At 45.0% G+C, this 13,718-nt stretch overlaps 1 pseudogene; it reads right to left on the bottom strand.

Annotated features, from left to right (window-relative positions):
• Nucleotides 1-11,415: 11,415 nt before the first annotated feature.
• LOC146187712 (uncharacterized) lies at nucleotides 11,416-12,575 on the bottom strand (annotated as a pseudogene).
• Between the last annotated feature and the right edge of the window lie 1,143 nt (nucleotides 12,576-13,718).

Genomic DNA, 13,718 nt, shown 5'->3' with positions numbered 1-13,718 from the left:
AATAGAGAAAAGCCCCATGGAAGACTGGGATTATGAACAGGTAGAACTACTCATAAGGAGTAAAATTAAGGAGGTTAAAGCAGCAAACCGCTGGAATGAAAAGAGGAAGCCACGGAGCTGGTGGAATAAGGAAATCAGGGAAGCTATTGAACAACGACGGGCTGCTTCAAGGGAACACCGAATGGCAAAGAAAGCTCAGGCTTCTCAGGAGGAAATCGACCAAAAATGGGAATCATATCGACAAAAGAAACTTCAAGTGCAGGCCCTCGTCCAAAGTAAAATAAGACAGTCCACCGATCTCTGGATGGCTGATATACACGATGCCTCTAGAGGCGGAGCAAGAAAATTCTGGAACCATATAAGCTGGCTAGGGAAGAAGAATCAAAGAAAGCAAGATCGGATTCAAGATAACGAGGGAAATTGTTTAAAGGCAGACAACGCAGTGAACTACATTACATCAGTTTTAGCCGAGTCATTTAAGAACGACGATAGGGTAATCTCCGCAAATCAGGAAGCAACACAAGGTAGCAGAATACAAAGCACCTTAGAACTGACCAATCTAAACTGGAAAAAGGCAGAAAAAAATATTCCCAAAAACACATCTACAGGAATAGATGGAATTCCGATCAAGCTGATTAATGAACTCGGTCCAAAAAGTAAGGAAACGTTGTTAAAAGCTTTGGAAACAGTCATAGCGAATAAGCAAATTCCGGACAGCTGGCGGCAGAGTAAAATGAATTTGATTTATAAGGGGAAAGGAGAAAGGATGCACATAAAATCCTACAGGCCGATTACCATAACATCTGTAATGTACAGGTTAGCCATGCAGGCGGTGAAATTAAAGGTGCAAGCATGGGTTGAAAGTAACAAGATAATCGGAGAACTTCAGAACGGCTTTAGAAATGGTAGGCGCTAAGATGATTGCCTGTTCGTGCTTACCCAATGCATCGAAATATCTAGAGTGGAAAATAGACCTTTGTATTTGGCCTTCCTGGACATAAACGGGGCGTACGACAACGTAAGCAGGGAACTCCTGTGGAACATATTAAAAGAAGAAGGTATCGGTTATGAGATAATAGAGTTCCTACAGGAAATATACCGGGATAACAAAGTAGAAATTACGTGGGAAGGGATAAGAAGTACGGAGGATGTCAGAGTATGCAAAGGATTGAGACAAGGCTGTCCTCTATCACCGGTGCTGTTCATGCTTTATATGATAAACCTGGAACGGAGGATACAAGACAGTAACCTAGGTTTTAACCTGTCATACAGATTAGGTGGAAAGGCGATAGAGCAGCGCCTCCCCGGTTTGGTGTATGCAGACGGTATTGTGCTGCTAGCTGAGAGTCGGGAAGAATTGCAAACTCTAGTTAAGTATTGCGGAGACGAAGGGGACGCTCTAGGCTTCAGTTTCAGCGCAGTTAAGTCGGGTCTGATGATTTTCAACGGCTCAACTGATCAGGGTCTTAAAATTCAAGGCCTTGAAATACCTAGAGTAGCAGAAGATAAATATTTGGGGGAATGGATAAACGAAGGATTGGCATACATTGGAAAGCATAAGCAATCACTTAAGGCCAAAGGGCGAAGGAATGCCGGGATAATGAAACATAAGGCATTTTTTGAGGGGTATTTGGAAAGGAATTATGGTGCCCGGACTTACTTTCAGAAATACGGTTTTGTGCCTAAAATCAGAGGTACAGTCGACATTAGAAACAAATCAGAGATCCGTTGGACGATTAGCACTAGGTGCCCACGGCAAAACTACAAATGAGGCGGTACAGGGAGATATGGGCTGGGCATCTTTCGAAGTACGGGAAGCTCAGAGTAAAATATTATATGAGGAACGCCTGAGGAAATAAGACAGTAACAGATAGGCAGCTAAAGTATTTAAATACCTGTACCTAAAAAGCGTTGACTCACAATGGAGGAAAAGAACTAGGAAACTAACTAGTAAGTATGCTAGTAACAAGGACGGCGAAATAAAGATTATTAAACAGGTGAAAAACACACAAGGTAAAATTGGATAAATTCGATGGAAAAGAAACAGAGTGTGGAATTATACCGAAAGTGGAAAATGCAGATCAGGAAGGAAGATTTTTATGATAACTCAAGAGGCAGTGCCCTACTTTTTGAAGCTAGATCAGGGTGCCTTAGAACAGGGATGGATGGATGGAATATAGGAGCGTCAACTTTGAAACGGGGTGGTAGCAGTAGCTATCATGCACATTTATCTCCATATATCTTAATTATTGAATTAGAATGGTTAATTAAACCATCATTCTATTTATTAAATTTTGTTCCTACATTACTAACATTATGGCACTTCTCTACGCAGCTACAAAAAGAAATTTAACAATGGAGATGACGCATGTGCTGTATGTGGAAACTCCAGTGAAACAATTGACCATATTGTACTCGAATGCAATGGTATCCATCCGGAAGTTGATGCAGGCGCAATCACTGTTCCTGAAGCTCTGGGGTTTAGAGATAACAGTGGCCGGGTGAATAAACCGGCGGTGGAAACTAGCAAAAGCGGCTGGAAGATTGGGGGCTTAAAAGCAGAGAAGTGACATAATGTTAGTAATGTAGGAACAAAACTTAATAAATAGAATGATGGTTTAGGTAACCATTCTAAATCAATAATTAAGTTATATGGAGAAAAAATGAGCATGATAGCTGTTGCTACCACCCCGTTTCAAAGGGGACGCTCCTATATTCCATCCATCCATCCATCCATCCATCCATCCATCCATCCATCCATCCATCCATCCATCCATCCATCCATCCATCCATCCATCCATCCATCCATCCATCCATCCATCCATCCATCCATCCATCCATCCATCCATCCATCCATCCATCCATCCATCCATCCATCCATCCATCCATCCATCCATCCATCCATCCATCCATCCATCCATCCATCCATCCATCCATCCATCCATCCATCCATCCATCCATCCATCCATCCATCCATCCATCCATCCATCCATCCATCCATCCATCCATCCATCCATCCATCCATCCATCCATCCATCCATCCATCCATCCATCCATCCATCCATCCATCCATCCATCCATCCATCCATCCATCCATCCATCCATCCATCCATCCATCCATCCATCCATCCATCCATCCATCCATTCATCCATCCATCCATCCATCCATCCATCCATCCATCCATCCATCCATCCATCCATCCATCCATCCATCCATCCATCCATCCATCCATCCATCCATCCATCCATCCATCCATCCATCCATCCATCCATCCATCCATCCATCCATCCATCCATCCATCCATCCATCCATCCATCCATCCATCCATCCATCCATCCATCCATCCATCCATCCATCCATCCATCCATCCATGTAGCCGCGTGCGGCACCGCGCGCTGCGCGCTGTTTGCCTGTAAAACCCCTCAATAATTTGAAAGTAGCGACACTCTCCTCCACTCAGGCGTTTTCCTCCTCGAATATCCTCGCCCGCCGGCTGCGCGCACTGCACACGGCACGCTTTTTTGGGCAGCGCTCTCTCGCCGTCCGGGCAGTTGGCTGGCCCATGCGCGCGCTCTTAAGTTCGCGCTTTTTCCACACTCTGTTATTGAATAAAATCACGAGTAAGATACGCGACACGTTTGACTACCACGAGCCACATAAGTTAGCGTCTCGTACGCGCAATGAAAGGGCCAATAAAGTGCGCTTGCGGCACGAACAAAACCACTTGCTGCATACAGCTCACAATCCTTTTGACTTTTCCATACCGTCTGTCTAAACACGGCATAGTATATGAAGCTTAATATTTACAATATATTTGAACATTCCAGAATATTTTCAGCATAGCAATTGTTAGTTAAATTTAGATTCACCTCGAACTAATTTTCGCGGAAGTACAGTTTATGAAGTTGCTCACGAGTGGAGTTTTAGTAGAGGGATGTTTGCTGGGAACAAGCTGGGATATTTGCTTTGATGGCCGTCCAAAAAATTTTCATTAACGTTCAGGAGCTTGGCACCGCGCAGTGCACATGCAACGGCTTAATCGATTTTGTAGTTGAGAATTTGCACGGCGACTTTAAAACGAATATGAACTTTTTGACAGGAAAAGTAGAAAGGTAGGCTTGAAAATCAATATGCAGAAGACTAAGGTAATGTTCAACAGCCTCGGGAAGGAACAGGAGTTTACATTAGGTAGCGAAATACTGGAAGTAGTAGGCGAATATATCTACTTAGGACAGGTAGTAACCGCAGATCCGGACCATGAAAAGGAAATAACAAGAAGAATAAGATTGGGATGGAGCGCATTTGGCAAGCACTCGCAGATTATGACTAGCAACTTACCGGTATCGCTCAAGAGGAAAGTATACAACAGTTGCATCTTGCCTGTACTCACCTATGGGGCTGAAACGTGGAGGCTAACCAAGAGAGTTCTACTTAAGTTGAGGACAACCCAGAGGGCTATGGAACGAAAAATGGTAGGGGTAACATTAAGAGATAGAAAGCGTGCAGAGTGGGTCAGAGAAATAACTCAAGTTAACGACATTCTAGTGGAAATTAAGAAGAAGAAATGGACATGGGCAGGACATGTAGTGCGAAGAGAGGATAACCGATGGTCGCTGAGGGTAACAAACTGGATTCCAAGGGAAGGAAAGCGTAGCAGGGGGCGGCAGAAAGTTAGGTGGGCGGATGAGATTAAGAAGTTCGCAGGGGTCAAGTGGATGCAGCTAGCACAGAACCGGGTTAAGTGGAGAGATATGGGAGAGGCCTTCGCCCTGCAGTGGGTATAATCAGGCTGATGATGATGATGATGATGAACTTTTTTCTATTAAGCATGAAACGCCTTTTGGTCCCGCTGTCGGCGACATTGAGGTGGTGTCGAGCCGAAATCGAGAGCCAAAGATCCAAGCACCGATTTCCCGTCATCCAAGGAAAGCGTCCGCACCCCAAAGCCCTCTCGACCACCGAAATTTGGATTCGACTTCACTGAATTCGCCATACCCAAATTATAAGTTAGACATCGATTTTGGCCACATTCGGATGAGGTCAAATTCAGAGAGTTCCTGGGGCTGCATTTTGTGGGAGGTCCCGAAATTTGGACGTAACTACTGAATTCGCCATATTCAAGTTAAGTTAGACACCAATTTCACCAGATACGGACAAGGTCAAATTTTAAGGGTTTAAAGAGAAATGTTTGATGTGCTGATATATAGTTTTGCGGACACGTTCTGTGGACGAGTTCTCTACACGCTTTCCTGCGACATAAGCCTATTAATGCTTAATAATCTCCCTCATTGCACGCGCTATCGTTGAAAAGCGAGAACTAGGTTCAGAAACTAAAGTGGGTATTGTATGCGAATGTATGCGCATTGTATGCATCAGCCGTCGCTATTATAGCACGTTGAGCGGAACCATGAAGTGAAAACAATAACACGCATAACGACGCAAAATGATCAGTGAATTAAGTGAGATTGGCAGATTAGTGATGCGCTTGCATGCAGTATCAGTATACACAGTCGCTTGAACCCCGCAGAGATGGGCAGTCTTCGTCGGCGTAAAGTTCTTGCGGCCGATATTGTGCAGCCACGTTTTTCTTCTGTGTCTTTCTTAACGCTCGGAATCGCGAAAAGAACAAAGCCTTTTTCACTCTGGCACTGAAATGCGCAGCAACTGGGCGTAGTGCTGCACTAAAGGAGCGCGAATAACGCGAAGGGCAAGCCCGCAACGTCAAGGAGCTCGGTCGTAGCAGCGGCGGCTGCCCAAAAAATGTCGCCGACGAAAAATAAAAACACAAAAAGAGCGAACTTATCCCGCGCTTTTCTCGAAGACCGCCCGCGGAGCCGCCCGCGGAGCCAATCACCGTCCGATGGGAGAGGTGAGAGAGGAGAATCGGCGAGGGTGCGCGGCGCGGCGGCATAGTTCACAGAAAGTCGCTACTTTCAAATTATCAAGGGATTTTATTTGCCTGTAGTGCCTAGAATATAGTGGCTAGTGTGCCGAGGGCGCGCGCTCGCGTGGCCGCCGCGGTGATGCCTTCCCGCCGCCACCGCGGGGCGGCGCTACCAATAGCTAAGGTGCCAGTTGACAGCCGTGTGGTGCGGACGCGTGTTCCATCGCTCCTCCGATTGCACGTGGCTACCGGAAACGGACGGACTGGCGACAGCGGGAGCTTCCGAAGCGTCAAACAGATGAGTTCTTTCTTTTATTAACTTTATTTCGTTTTCAGCTAGTTAGGTTAGGTGCAGCCAAAAGAACAGATTTTAGCTCTTGGTTAGCGGCCTGGTTTTTCGTGCCGGCAGCTAGATTTTCTTGGCGTTCATTATTTAGCTATCTTGTTTAGATAAATATTTTTTTCTAGGCTATTGGCATTCGCAGAATTGGTTTTTAACGCCTGTTTGCTAGTCGTTTCTTGTGTCTTCTATCTTTTGGCAATCTGTATATTCTGAGAATTCGTAATAGATATAGTTCAGTCGATGAGCGCTTAAGATGTGCAATCAAAAGAAAGTAAAGTGTACTAAGTGTGAGGCGCAGGTTAATCTCAAGGAAACGCGTTTTGACTCTGTAGGTGAAGCGGAAGGCAGCGACTTTTTGTGTCGGTGTTGCGTACTGAGTGCGCGTCTAGATAGATTTGATCAAGAAAGGGGCAGTTTAGTGTCTCGTGTGGATGATTCAGAAAATGAAGTAAGTTTGTTAAGAGCGGAAAATCAGAAACTGCTTGGACAGCTTACTCAAACTGAAAAAAAAAAAAAAGGGGCCGACTTTATCCTTGGCACCAACGAGGATGAACATTCCAATGTGGGCCACGTGGCTGGGGCCAGCACTGGCATGCAAGGCATGAGCAAAGTAGGTCAGGCGGATCCGAACCGTCAGAGTTATTTAGAAGCAGCTAAGACGCCGGAAATAAAAGGAAGAAGTAAGGAAGAATGAAAATCCCAGAGATAAGGACACAGATAACCGAAAGCAGGAGCCAACAGTTGGGAGAGGGAGAAAGAAGGCCCAGGTGCTTATCGCCGGAAATTCTAACATGAACAGGTGCAAGCGAGATATCTTGGAACGTGTAAGGGGTGATAAGAGAGTGTTGGTTGGAGCCTTCCCAGGGAGAACAATAAGGGATGTACTAAAATAGAGTAAAAATAGGCTGTTGAAGGATTCCGCAGAGCGCAGTATGGTAATAGTATCCGCGGGTCTAAACGATGTCCTAAATGATGACGCTGCAGGAGTGGTGGAAAGTTTAGCTAAGGGAGTTGACGAGATCAGGGAGATAGCACAGCAGACGCAGATAGTTGTACGCACAGTACCAGAGGTGCTAGGATTGAACGGAAAGACGGAAAAGGACGTGGTGACAGTTAATCAGCACATAAGAAAGTTAAGCCTGGAGAAGCGTTTCGAAGTGGTTGAGGTAAACAGGGAGGTACATAAAGCAGGTTTTGGTAGGGCTTTTCAGCGAGATGGCATTCATTTTAACAGAAGGGTCGGAGCAGAGATCGGCTGGCGCTTGGCAGGCAGGGCTGTAGCTTTTTTAGGGGGTCCGCGAGGATTCCGTGCACAGAGGTAGTTAGAAGTGAAGCATAAGAAAGTGTAATAATGGAGGCTGAGCCCCGAAAAATGGCAAAGAGTAGGTCGAGAAAAAAAAGTACAAAATAGAAATTTAACATTAGGATCAGCTACAGAAACATGCAAGGAGGTAGAAAAAGAGCGAAATGGCTAGAGATAGAACAGCAGTTGAAGGATGACAAAATAGGTGTGTACGCTCTTTGCGAGACTCATCTCAGGGATCTAGAAGATCCGCCGTTTATAGAAGGCTACGTCTGGGAAGGGTGCAACAGGACGAGAACGGAAAGAAAGGGTGGAGGCGTAGGTATGTTGATACACAAGGGAACAAATTGGCAAAGAATTAAATCATCTTGTAAAGAACATATCTGGGTTTCAGGATCCATTGCCGGCATAAGGACATGGCTAGGGGTAGTTTTTTTAGGAACAGGAGATCAATGCAGGCAAGAAAACAGGGATCTTGTTGAATGTCTCAGTGACGATATAAGCCAGTTTGGAAACGGGGCCAATATTATTCTGCTGGGGGACATGAACGGCCACATCGACGATCTGGATGGATACACGGATTGTAACGGGAAGCTAATGCTAGATTTCTGCGAGCGACACGATCTAGTTATAGTAAATAGAGAAACAAAATGTGAAGGCCAAATCACGTGGGAATTCCGCAACAGGCAGACGACTATTGACCGCTCCGTAAACCCCGCTGCGCGCCCCTCCTCCGCAGTGGGCCCAAACCCAGTTTCGAACCTCGCAGCCTGCAAAGGTGGTTCTGTTTGTCTTTCAAAGGTACTTCCTTTGACCCCTCACCTGAAGTGCTCCCTTAGAGCCTCAGCTGCAGCAGTCCTAAAAAAAAAAAAAAATGTCGCAGGAAATTTATAGCAAGGTCACAAAAATGGAAATAGACGAAGAAGGTGAGTGTAGTCTGGGAAGTGATCATAAACGTATTAGTTCAGTTCAGTTTTATTCCTTAAAGGCCCCCATTTCAGGGGGTGTTACATAAGGGGTGGGATTACATTTGTAGTGAGGAAAACAAACAGCGATGGTAATTTAACATTGAAAGTGATCTGTTACGCGTTCTTGAAAAGCAGATGTTGAAGCGATGGCGACGATGTCATGGGGTAGGCCGTTCCAGTCCGTGGCTGCTCGAAGAAACAACGAAGCTGAAAACGTAGCAGTGCGTGATAGTGGGCGGGCAACTTGAATGGGGATGACTGGTGCGGTGAGATATGCGTGATGCGGCGGTGATATACGGTGCTTGATTGAGAGGAGAATAAAAGCATTTGTGATAAAGGGTGAGGCCAGCAATGCGACGACGTAAAGAGAGGGGTGGCAGTCCGGATGTAGCTTTCAAGGATGAAACACTGACGTCATATGAGTATGAGGAACGAATGAATCGGGCAGCACGATTCTGCACAGCTTCTAATGCGGTGATTAGATATGCTTGATGTGGGCTCCAGATGGGGGATGCATATTCTAATTTGGGTCTTATAAGTGATTTACACGCGAGCAATTTAACATGTGGTGGGGCAAGAAGAAGGTGACGTTTTAGAAAACCGAGTGTTTTGTTTGATGCTGAAATGATGTTACCGACATGAACCTGCCATGATAGATTAGAAGAGAGAGTGACTCCTAGATATTTATATGATTGTACTTGCTCAATCTGTGTGTTAGAAATTGAATAATGAAAGAGATATGGATTGTGACGACGAGTGAAGGACATGAGTTTACATTTACTAGGATTGAGGGACATTAGCCAGTTATTACACCAATTTAGTACGTTGTTAAGCTCTGTCTGAAGAGTGTATTGATCGTGACAGTTATTAATGGTGCGGTAAATAACACAATCATCTGCGAAAATTCGAATACTACAGGAAACATGCAGGGGCAAGTCGTTAATATATATTAAGAATAGGAGGGGACCGAGGACAGAACCTTGTGGGACGCCTGAAGTAGACAGATGGCCGTTAAGATATACTGACTGAGAACGGTTAGTTAGGAATTCTTCAATCCATTTGAGAATATTAGGGGGTAGGTTCAGCTTTGAGAGTTTTAGTAATAGCCGACGGTGGGGAACCTTATCAAAAGCTTTGGCGAAATCAAGAAAGATGGTTTCGGTCTGCACATTACGGTCTAGATTAGTGTGCAAGTCGTGAAGGAAAAGCGCTGGTTGGGTTTCGCAAGAGAGGCCCTTACGAAACCGGTGTTGTGAAGGGTGAAAAAAATGGTTTCGGTCCAAGAAGTTTACGATTTGTGAGTAGATGACATGTTCCATGATTTTACAAGGCACACTAGTCAATGAAATGGGGCGGTAATTCAAGGGCGAGTCTCTGTTACCTGATTTGTAGACTGGAACGACCTTCCCCGTTTTCCAATCAAGAGGCAAAATTCCTGAGGAGAGTGACTGTGAGAAAATGAGACATAAATATGATGCACAAATTGATTCCACATTTTTCAATAGTTTTGAATTAATCAGGTCCATACCAGCTGATGATGAAAGTTTCATTTTATGAATTATGGATGAAATGCCTTCTTCGACGAATGTGACTGCCGGCATGGGGGTTTCTAAGTTAAAGGGTGGTAATTGGGAAGGTGCGTCGAGTTCGGTAGTGAACACAGATGTGAATGCATGGTTAAATATTTCTGCGCAATCATGGTCAGTCACCGCTTCATGTGAATCATTCGTCAGTTTAATATCGGGAGGATGTGTTGAGTTTAAAACTTGCCAGAATTGCTTGGGGTTTCTTATAAGTAAGTTTGGTAAGTCATTGTGATCAAATGAGTACTTGGCGTTACGAACAGAAAGTAGGTATGATTTTTCGGCCTCGAAGTATTTTTCCCATGCGGCAGGCGTGTCGTTTCGTTCGGCGGTACGAAACAATCGTTTCTTTTTTGTTTTCGAGTCGTTTTAAGTGCTGGGTAAACCATGGCGATTAGTTTGAAAGGTAATCCTTGGTACGAACATGTTAGTGAGATGATTTAATTTGTTCTTGAATATCAGCCAGTTTTCATGAATTGAGCGAGTGTGAAAAGCGGATACGTATTCAGGAAAAAAGGTGTTAAGTTCTTCAGTTATTGCATTATAGTTACCCTTATCGTAGAGTTGTATCGTTTTATCGGATGTCTGTTTTTGAGTCGAGGTAAATGAGAATAAAGCATGCATGACTTTGTGATCGCTGATTTCAGGAAGGTAACTGATGGATGATACATTCTCGGGGCTGCTTGTTAGTATCAGGTCGAGCGTGTTTGCTGATTCTCGTGAGACACGGGTTGGTTGGGAAATTAATTGAGTGAGGTTAAAATTTAAACAGACATCGATGAAGTTCTTCGCCTCTGCATGACACGTTATTGTGGAACTAGCTATGCTCTGCCAATCAATATCCGGGTAGTTAAAATCACAAAAAAGAAGAATACGGGCATTTGGATATGTGAAAACAAGTTTATGAAGGATGTTGTTCAGATGACGTGGGAAGTCTGGATTAGCCTGGGGGGGCCTGTAGCAAACGCCAAGCAGAACTGTTACGGGGGGAGCGCGACAGATGAGCCATATGGCTTCAATGTCGGATGCGACGTCAACAACAGAGCATGATATGCCTCGATGAATGGCAACGAGAACACCGCCCCCCCGTTTGCCTTTTCGATCGTTTCGATACACTTCGTAGTTGGGTAAATCGGCCAAAATTTCCGCATCCGTTACATCACTAGTTAGCCAAGTTTCTGTTAGTATTAGTATGTTGCTCCCGGATGACGACATGATGTTTGATATGAGTTCGCGCTTTGGAAGAAGACTACGGATGTTAGTGAATATTGTCGAAAACGAGAGAACATTGTGCGGGTCGACGATTTGTTAAAGTTTTGTGACGGGGCAATTGCTATGCTATTTCCTTAACGGATGATGCGTCAAATACGTAGCGTTTTGAGCCGATGTTTTGAAGCGCAAGGGATACTTGTTAGAATTGGCAAACGCTAGCAACTGTACGCGCGTGTCGAACGGTCCTCTCCGATACTGTAGTTTGTGTCTTTCAATTTACGGCCATTTGATAACAGTGCGTCTTTGGTTTTATGAGATAGGAATTTTACGATTACGGGACGAATTCGGTCGGCTGAATGATTTCCGAGGCGATGCGCTCTTTCAATGTCGTTAGGTTCCAAGGTTATATCAAGATTATTGCGGCAAACATCAATGACTAGTTTTTCTGACTCAGCCCACGTTTCAGCGCTAGCAGGATCAGGGATGCCATAGAAAATAAGGTTATTCCGACGTGATTGGTTTTCCGCGTCATCCAGGCGTGTTTCTAGTTCTTTAATCTTTTTAGCTTGGTCGATTGTGGTTGACTGCATTATTTCAATATCGTTTTTGAGGTGAACAAGTGTTTGGTAATGCGTTTCGAGATCGGCCATTCGTTTGTCTAGGCTTGCTATGGTTTGATCTGTTGTGTTTTGAGGCCCTGTATTTCCGTAATCAACAGGGTCTGTCCCGCGTTTAGCTTCTGTAGTTCAGCGAGTACAGCAGCGTTGCCCTCAGGATTAGGGTTAGTCTCAACGTCACCTGATAGCATGAGCAAGGAATGAATTACGTGAGCACACTCAACGGCAATGGCGACACAGCAGTGCGGGCTCAGAAACTGCACCAAGATATAATTACTGGATTTTTTAGCGAAGAGGGCATACGGTGTACTGACCTGCATCGCAAAGGTAAGCGGATTAGGTGGCTGCGCTGTGGTGCAGTCACCGAGCCCAAGAAGCGGTGTCAGCGGGTGAAGCTCTTTTATACATGTTGGCATTGTTGCTGATGTCGATGTGGCCATCCATGGTACTGTGATTTCCGGTGTGTGCAGCTCCTCTGGCGGCATATCCAGTAGGGACGAGCACTCGCCGGGCGGTGGATGGCAGGATCCAGGGTCATCTCCAGTGTACGGCAGTGCGCACACCGATGACGCCCCGTAGACAGGCCTGCCAGGGACGGCAGCAGCAGGCTGGCAAATGCGAGGACGGTCGTGTGCATCGCAAAGGTAAGCGGATTAGGTGGCTGCGCTGTGGTGCAGTCACCGAGCCCACCTTCTGCAGATGGGCCCCTTGAAGAAAAGAGAAATGGAACTTAGACAAAACGTAAACGCAAAATTAAACGACGATAAAATAGCGCAGATAGCAGCAGACATAGAGGAAGCAATAGAGAAAAGCCCCATGGAAGACTGGGATTATGAACAGCTAGAACTACTCATAAGGAGTAAAATTCAGGAGGTTAAAATAGCAAACCGCTGGAATGGAAGAGGAAGCCACGGAGCTGGTGGAATAAGGAAATCAGGGAAGCTATTGAACAACGACGGGCTGCTTCAAGGGAACACCGAATGGCAAAGAAAGCACAGGCTTCTCAGGAGGAAATCGACCAAAAATGGGAATCATATCGACAAAAGAAACCTCAAGTGCAGGCCCTCGTCCAAAGTAAAATAAGACAGTCCACCGATCGCTGGATGGCTGATATACACGATGCCTCTAGAGGCGGAACAAGGAAATTCTGGAACCATATAAGCTGGCTAGGGAAGAAGAATCAAAGGAAGCAAGATCGGATTCAAGATAACGAGGGAAATTGTTTAAAGGGAGATAACGCAGTGAACTAAATTACATCAGTTATAGCCGAGTCATTTAAGAACGACGATAGGGTAATCTCCGCAAATCAGGAAGCAACACAAGGTAGCAGAATACAAAGCACCTTAGAACTGGCCAATCTAAACTGGAAAAAGGCAGAAAAAAATATCCCTAAAAACACATCTACAGGAATAGATGGAATTCCGATCAAGCTGATTAATGAACTCGGTCCAAAAAGTAAGGAAACGTTGTTAAAAGCTTTGGAAACAGTCATAGCGAATAAGCAAATTCCGGACAGCTGGCGGCAGAGTAAAATGAATTTGATTTATAAAGGGAAAGGAGAAAGGATGCACATAAAATCCTACAGGCCGATTACCATAACATCTGTAATGTACAGGTTAGCCATGCAGGCGGTGAAATTAAAGGTGCAAGCATGGGTTGAAAGTAACAAGATGCTCGGAGAACTTCAGAACGGCTTTAGAGATGGTAGGCGCTTAGATGATTGCCTGTTCGTGCTTACCCAATGCATCGAAATATCTAGAGTGGAAAATAGACCTTTGTATTTGGCCTTCCTGGACATAAACGGGGC

The sequence above is a fragment of the Amblyomma maculatum genome, chromosome 5, assembly GCF_055883805.1.
Source record: "Amblyomma maculatum isolate TAMU_Amacu chromosome 5, ASM5588380v1, whole genome shotgun sequence".
NCBI lineage: Eukaryota > Metazoa > Arthropoda > Arachnida > Ixodida > Ixodidae > Amblyomma > Amblyomma maculatum.
Note: the sequence above shows the minus strand (reverse complement) of the source record. Positions and strands in the feature narration are given on the sequence as shown.